This window comes from Ovis canadensis, chromosome 5, assembly GCF_042477335.2.
Source record: "Ovis canadensis isolate MfBH-ARS-UI-01 breed Bighorn chromosome 5, ARS-UI_OviCan_v2, whole genome shotgun sequence".
NCBI lineage: Eukaryota > Metazoa > Chordata > Mammalia > Artiodactyla > Bovidae > Ovis > Ovis canadensis.
This window is the reverse complement of record NC_091249.1, coordinates 52,511,065-52,519,275: the sequence shown is the minus strand read 5'-3', so window position 1 is coordinate 52,519,275 and position 8,211 is coordinate 52,511,065.

The window sequence follows — 8,211 nt, the reverse complement described above, 5'->3', positions numbered from 1 at the left end:
CACCATCTGCAGTGATTTTGGAGTACCCCCCCAAAAAAAGTCTGACACTGTTTCCACTGTTCCCCATCTATTTCCCATGAAGTGATGGGATCGGATGCCATGATCTTCGTTTTCTGAATGTTGAGCTTTAAGCCAACTTTTTCACTCTCCTCTTTCACTTTCATCAAGAGGCTTTTTAGTTCCTCTTCACTGTCTGCCATAAGGGTGGTGTCATCTGCATATCTGTGGTTATTGATATTTCTCCTGGCAATCTTGATTCCAGCTTGTGCTTCTTCCAGTCCAGTGTTTCTCATGATGTATTCTGCATAGAAGTTAAATAAGCAGGGTGACGATATACAGCCTTGACGTACTCCTTTTCCTATTTGGAACCAGTCTGTTGTTCCATGTCGAGTTCTAACTCTTGCTTCCTGGCCTGCATACAGATTTCTCAAGAGGCAGGTCAGGCGGTCTGGTATTCCTATCTCTTTCAGAATTTTCCACAGTTTATTGTGATCCACACAGTCAAAGCCTTTGGCATAATCAATAAAGCAGAAATAGATGTTTTTCTGGAAATCTCTTGCTTTTTCCATGACCCAGTGGATGTTGGCAATTTGATCTCTGGTTCCTCTGCCTTTTATAAAACCAGCTTGAACATCAGGATGTTCACGGTTCACGTATTGCTGAAGCCTGGCTTGGAGAATTTTGAGCATTACTTTACTAGCATGTGAGATGAGTGCAATTGTGCGATAGTTTGAGCATTCTTTGGCATTGCCTTTCTTTGGGATTGGAATGAAAACTGATCTTTGCCAGTCCTGTGGCCACTGCTGAGTTTTCCAAATTTGTTGGCATATTGAGTGCAGCACTTTCACAGCATCATCTTTCAGGATTTGAAACACTCAACTGGAATTCCATCACCTCCACTAGCTTTGTTCGTAGTGATACTTTCTAAGGCCCACTTGACTTCACATTCCAGGATGTCTGGCTCTAGATGAGTGATCACACCATCGTGATTATCTGGGTAGTGAAGATCTTTTTTGTACAGTTCTTCTGTGTATTCTTGCCATCTCTTCTTAATATCTTCGGCTTCTGTTAGGTCCATACCATTTCAGTCTTCAGGGAAACGCAAATTAAAAGTACAATGAGATGCCATTAATACTCAATTAAAAGGCAAAAAAACAAAAAAGAGAGATGACAGTACCAAGGATTGGTGAACTTATGGGACAAGTGGAACTCTCCTACATTACTCCTGGATGTATAAAATGATACAATCACTTTGGAAAAATACTTAATAGTTTGTTTTAAAGTCAAACATTCCCTGTTTTTATGTACTAAATGTCTATGTCCCCTCAAATTCATATGTTGAAGTCCTAACCCCAATGTGATGGGATTTGAAGATGAAGCCTTTGGGAAGTAATTAGGGCTTAGATGAAGTCATGAGGGTGGGCCCTCGTGATAGGATTAGGGCTTTTATAAGAAAAGACACTAGACAGCTTGCTCTCTTTCTCTTTCCTGCACTCACAAAGAAGAGGTCATGTGGCAACAGCCTTCAAGTCAAGAGAAGAGGCCTCAGAATAAATCCACCATGCTAGTGCCTCAATCTTAGACTTCTCAGATCAGAACTCCCCAGGACTTCATAGCCTCCAGAACTGTAAGAAATAAATTTCTGTTTGTTAAACCACTCAGTCTGTGATATTTTGTTATGGCAGCCCAAGCACAGTACTACTCCTACCCCACAATCAGTTGTTCTATTCTTAGGTATTTACTCAAGAGAGATAAATGAATCCCCACCAAAACACCTGTGAGCCAATGTTCATGGCAGTTTTATTCATGGTAACTTGTTATTGTTGCTATTCAGTCACTCAGTTGCGTCTGACTCTTTGTGAACACAACGGCTGTATCTCGCCAGGCTCCTCTGTCCTCTACTATGTCTCAGAGTTTGCTCAAATTTATGTCCGCTGAGTCAGTGGTGCTGCCTAACCATCTCATCCTCTGCCTCTGCCTTCAATCTTGCCCAGCATCAGGGTCTTTTCCAGTGACTCAGCCCTTTGCTTCAGGGGCACAAATTATTGAAACTTCAACTTCAGCATAAATCCTTCTAATGAATATTCAAGGTTGACTTCCTTTAGGATTGACTGATTTGATCTCCCTGCAGTCCAAGGGACTTTCAAGAGTCTTCTCCAGCACCACAATCTGAAAGCAATCCAAATGTCCATCAACAGATGAATGAATAAACATTGTACATTTGTGCAATAAAATACTATACAATAATAAAAAGAAATATCAATATACAGACAAAATTATACAAAAGAATTAAATTCAAATTAATTAAATAAAATTAATACAAAAGAATTAATATCATAAATATCATGTTGAGGGAAAGAAATGAGACACAAAAAGTACATACTACATGGTTCCATTTATATGAAGTTTTAGAACTGGCAAGACTAATTTACAGCAAAAGATATCAGAACAGTGTTTGCTTCTGGGTGGGTCATTCTGAGTGGGAAGTAGTTTGAAGGAATTTCCTGGGATGATGAGAATGTTCTATGTTTTACTTGGGGTCAAGCAAATTTATCAACATTTATGAAAATGTATATATTTAAAAATCTACAGTTAAAAAAGAGAATAGATAAACTAAGAAGCATCATTAATAGGCTGCTTAAAGTTGCTGCTTTGGCTAGTTTGTGATATTGTGATTTATAAAACAAGTATATATATATGTGTGTGTATGTGTGTGTGTGTGTGATCTTCTTCCAGTTTCCCAAAACCCTTGGGATTTCCTAACTGATAAGAGTGATAATCAAATTCCACTGACCTTCAAAGTCAGAGTCCCTGGGGATTTCCAGTTTCTTTCCCAGATCCCCAGATTGGGAAGTCTGTTGTGGGGCCTAGACCTTTACCAGCAGTGCAAGAACCTCTTTGGTGTAACTGTTCTCCAGTTTGTGGATCATCTGCCTGGCAGCTCTATGGTAGGGCTAATGACGACCTCCTCCAAGAGGAGTTATGCCACAACACCACACCTTCCAGGACTGCTGCTGTCAGTGTCTCTGTCCCCACAGTAGGCCACTGCTGACCCATGCCTCCGAAGGAGACCCTCAAACATTCACAGGCAGGTCTGGTTCAATTTCTTGTGGGGGTCACCTCTCCTTTTCCTGGATCCTGGTGTGCATAAGGTTTTGTTTGTGCCTCCAAGAGTCTCTGGAAGGTATGAGGTTTGATTTTAACAGGACTGTGCCCTTCCTACAGTCTCACTTCAGCTTCTCCTTTATCCTTAGACAAAGGAGTGTCTTTTTTCCAGTGTCTTCCAACATCCTCCTGTCAATGGTTGTGTTGCAGCTGCTACTGCTCCTGCTAAGTCGCTTCAGTCGTGTCCAACTCTGTGCGACCCCATAGACAGCAGCCCACCAGGCTCCCCAATCCCTGGGATTCTCCAGGTAAGAACACTGGAGTGGGTTGCCATTCCCTTCTCCAGTTGTGTTGCAGGGAGGAAGCCAATTCTGACTCCATGTTGGCAACTGTTTCTTTGACTTGCTTTTCACTGCTTTTATTATTATAGTCATACTCAATGGCTTGCCTGGAGGTCCCAGCCTCTCTGCTTGACTGTAAACTAAAGTGCCTTCGTTCGGCTCCTGGAGATAGTTTGTCCCTGACCACCTGTGAATAGAAGAGATTAACACACCGCTTCCAAAGGCTGGACATTCCCTTGGAGATGTTTTGAAAGACTGAAGACCCTTTCACTTTACTTGCCCACTGCCTCTCCCTCTCTATTCTGCCTTTTGACTTTAGTTCCTCATTGCTTCTTTCTCTCTGATCTATAAAGGAACCTGGTATCCAGACCCCAGTAAGATGGTTATTTTGAGGTGCTAGCTTGCCATCTTCTCAGTCTGTTAGCTCCTAAATTAAAGTCATTTTCCTTGCCTCAACACCTCCTCTCTCAGATTCACTGGCCTGTCGTGCAGCAAGCAGAGAGAGCTTGGACTCACTAACAATTGTTCAGTAACTAGTTGAGAGTTTGGTGTTCTTGCAGAGATGAGCAAACGTCCCTTCTACTCCTCAAATTCTGGACAGTGACTCCAGCCATGAAATTAAAAGTGGTGTTGGAGAAGACCTTTCAGAGTCCCTTGGACTGCAAGGAGATCAAACTAGTCAATCCTACAGGAAATCAACCCTGAACATTCATTGGAAGGACTGATGCTAAAGCTGAAGCTCCAATACTTTGGCCACCTAATGTGAAGAGACGGCTCATTGGAAAAGACCATGATACCGGGAAAGATTGAAGGCAGGAGGAGAAGGGGGTGAGAGAGGATGAAATGGTTGGATGACATCACTGACTCAATGGACATGAGTTTGAGCAAACTTCGGGAGATAGTGAATGACAGGGGAGCCTGGTGTGCTGCAGTCCATGGAGTGGAAAAGAGTCAGACACGACTGAGTGACTAAACAACAACTACAAAGAGTGATAAATGTGTCTTTTGATATTCATAACACCCCGTTTTTGACCACACCAGATCTTATATTCTGGTGCTTCTCTGGTGGTTCAGATGATAAAGAATCTGCCTGCAATGTGGGAGACCCAGGTTTGATCCCTGGGTTGGGAAGATCCCCTAGAGAAAGACATGGTAACCCTCTCCAGTATTCTTGCCTGGAAAATCCCATGGACAGAGGAGCCTGGTGGGCTATAGTCCATGGGGTTGTAAAGAGTCAGACACAACTGAGCAACTAAGCAGCAGCAGACCTTTTGTTAATGAGGTAATTTCTGGAAAACACCTAAGGATGGGGGCTAACTGCCAGAGACCAAAACGTTATTAGAGGGTTGAAAGTAGCCCCACCCCATTCTCAGGGGAGGAAAGAGGGGCTGGAGATTGAGTTCAATCACCATGACCAATGATTCGATCAATCATGCCTATGTAATGAAAGCTCTATAAAATTTCAAAATGACTAGGGTTCCGAGAGTGAATCTGTGGAGGTGCTGGAAGGGTGGTCCTCAGAGAGAGCAAGAAAGCTCTGCATCCTTCCCCCATATCTCACCCTATGAATCTCTCCCATCGGGCTGTTACTGATTAACACCCTTTTCTAATAAACTGGTTAGTAAGTAAAATGCTCTCCCAAATTCTGTGAGCTACTCTAGCAAATTAATCAATCTGGAGGAGGGGGTGAAGAAACTTCTGATTTATAGCCAGTATGTTGGAGCCACAAATAACAACCTAAACTTGAGATTGGTGTCTGAATTGGGGGTGGGCCTAGGAGTGTGGGACAGTATTGTGGGACTGAAGCCCTAACTTGCGGCATCTGATGCCATCTCCTGGTAAGTTCAGTTCAGTCGCTCAGTCGTGTCCCACTCTTTGCGACTGAACTGCAGCACTCCAGGCTTCCCTGTACATCACCAGCTCCCAGAGCTTGCTCAAATCCAGGTCCATCGAGTCAGTGATGCCATCCAATCATCTCATCCTCTGTTGTCCCCTTCTCCTCCTGCCTTCAGTCTTTCCCAGCATCAGGGTCTTTTCCAAGGAGTCAGTTCTTCACATCAGGTGGCCAAAGTACTGGAGTTTCAGCTTCAGCATCAGTCCTTCCAGTGAATATTCAGGACTGATTTCCTTTAAGATTGACTGGTTTGTTCTCTTTGCAGTCCAAGTGCCTCTCAAGAGTCTTCTCCAACACCACAGTTCAAAAACATTAATTCTTCGGTGCTCAGCTTTCTTTATAGTCCAACTCTCACACCCATACATGCCTACTGGAAAAATGATAGCTTTGACTGGATGGACTTTCATTGGCAAAGTAATGTCTCTGCTTTTTAATATGCTGTCTAGGTTGGTCCTAGCTTTTCTACCAAGGAGCAAGTGTCTTTTAATTTCATGGCTGTAGTCAGCATCTGCAGTGATTTTGGAGCCCAAGAATATAAAGTCTGTCAGTGTTTTCATTGTTTCTCCATCTATTTGCCATGGAGTGATGGCACTGGATATCATGATCTTAGTTTTTTGAATGCTGAGTTTTAAGCCATCTTTTTCACTCTCCCACTTTCATCAAGAGGCTCTTTAGTTCCTCTTCACTTTCTGCCATTAGCATAGCATCATAACCTCAGTGTATCTGGGGTTATTGATATTTCTCCCAGCAATCTTGATTCCAGTTTATGCTTCATCCAGCCCAGCATTTCTCATGATGTACTCTACAGACTCTTTTTGACCCCATGGACTGTAACCTTCCAGGCTCCTCTCTCCATGGAATCTCCAGGTAAACTGTGTCACAACTGAATTACAGCTTGCTGGGTGTTATAAAAAAAAAGACAGGTCTGACATTTAACATCATCTCCTGTAGATGAATATTGAGCAGAGCTGAAGACAAAGTTGACATCAATGAATAAGCTCATTATGGCTCTCTGGTTGGCATCCATTTAGAAGTATTTTTCACATCATCTCTTGCAAAAGAACAATGCTTGCTTTAAAAAAACAAGTGGGTATGTGCCATTTAAAGCATTCAGTATTGTCTTTATCAGAGCCCTCATTGCTTTGGTCTCACCATACACTCTTTCTCAAAAGCAGTGCATTATTCAACGGTTTGTTGACTAGATGAGAAGTGAAGTGAAGTGAAAGTTGCTCCATCGTGTCCAACTCTTTGTGACCCCATGGACTATACAGTCCATGGAATTCTCCAGGCCAGAATACCAGAATGGGTATCCTTTCCCTTCTCCAGGGGATCTTCCCAACCTGGGGATCAAACCCAGGTTTCCCACATTGCAGGCGGATTCTTTACCAGCTGACCCACAAGAGAAGCCCAAGAATACTGGAGTGGGTAGCCTATTCCCTTCTCTAGTGGATCTTCCCGACCTAGGAATTGAACGAGGGTCTCCTGAATTGCAGGCGGATTCTTTACCAACCGAGCTATCAGGGAAGCCCTGACTAGATGAGAAGTCACTATTAAATTACCACCACTCGCAAATTGTTGAAGTATCTGGTTCCAGAGGCTGCTTAGGGCCTGCTGCTGCTGCTGCTGCTGCTGCTAAGTCACTTCAGTCGTGTCCAACACTGTGTTACCCCATAGATGGCAGCCCACCAGGCTCCCCCATCCCTGGGATTCTCCAGGCAAGAACACTGGAGTGGGTTGCCATTTCCTTCTCCAATGCATGAAAGTGAAAAGTGAAAGTGAAGCCGCTCAGTTGTGTCCAACTCTTAGCAACCCCATGGACTGCAGTTTACTAGGCTCCTCTGCCAGAGTCCAGCTCCAGCAGCCAGGGAATCAGCCTGAAAGGGTGAGCAGTGTTGGCGGACAATGATGTAGCCTCTGACTCATAGTATGGAACTACATGTTTATTTCAAGCTTCAGGTTCTCTTTTATACTTTGACAAAAGCATTAGGTCAGAGGCTTGACATTTTCAGTCTCCCCCATCCAGTTTTACTGTCTCCAGAAATCACTGTTGTCCTTCAAACAGAGTTCCTGCTTCAGCGATTCTCTCAGAATCAGCTTTACTATTATCTACTTTCTCTTATGTGTCCTATACTTAACTTGTGATTACATTGTAACTCATGCCACATTCCTCAGTTTATTTATTATCTTTCTAAATCCTGTTTGCCCCTAGCATCTTAAGATCACTATCTCTTAAAAAGGCTTCTAGCTTTTCTTAATTATTCCTAAAACCCTAAACTCAGCAAACTTCTTTTGCCATAATTTCCCTCACAAACAGGTCTCAGAAAACAATCCTTCCCATGGCCTCAAGCTGCGGCCTACATGCTCATCCTAGAACATTCTTTGTAAAGATCCTTGAACAAATGTCAGTGGTTAATTTATAGATTATTTTCTGGGCACAATTGCAGAAGGTTTTGTGCTTTCTCATGCTTCTCTCAAGCACCTTAACATTCTTTCCAGCCAACTCAACCAAAGAAAAGAAAGAACAAGTCAGAATCACAAGGCCTATCTCCTTCATCCCGAGGCCGTCGGTGCCTGCGAGATAAGATGGGGTTAGGGCCGTGCCTCCATTTTGTCAGTAATGCCTAATACGGCTCCCAAAACTCCTCTGTACATGGGATTTTCCAGGCAAGAGTACTGGAGTGGGGTGCCATCACCTTCTCCCGCTTAGGGCCTGTAAACCCCATTTTTAAGAGAAACATGACTGAGGTCAGGGAAGCCTCATATGTAGGGTCTTTCAGTAATCAGGGAACAAGTCTTCCTAGAAAAGATTCATTTCAGTATTCCTAGACTGTGGTACTCCAGAGTTTAACACCACTGGGCACTGCATAATTT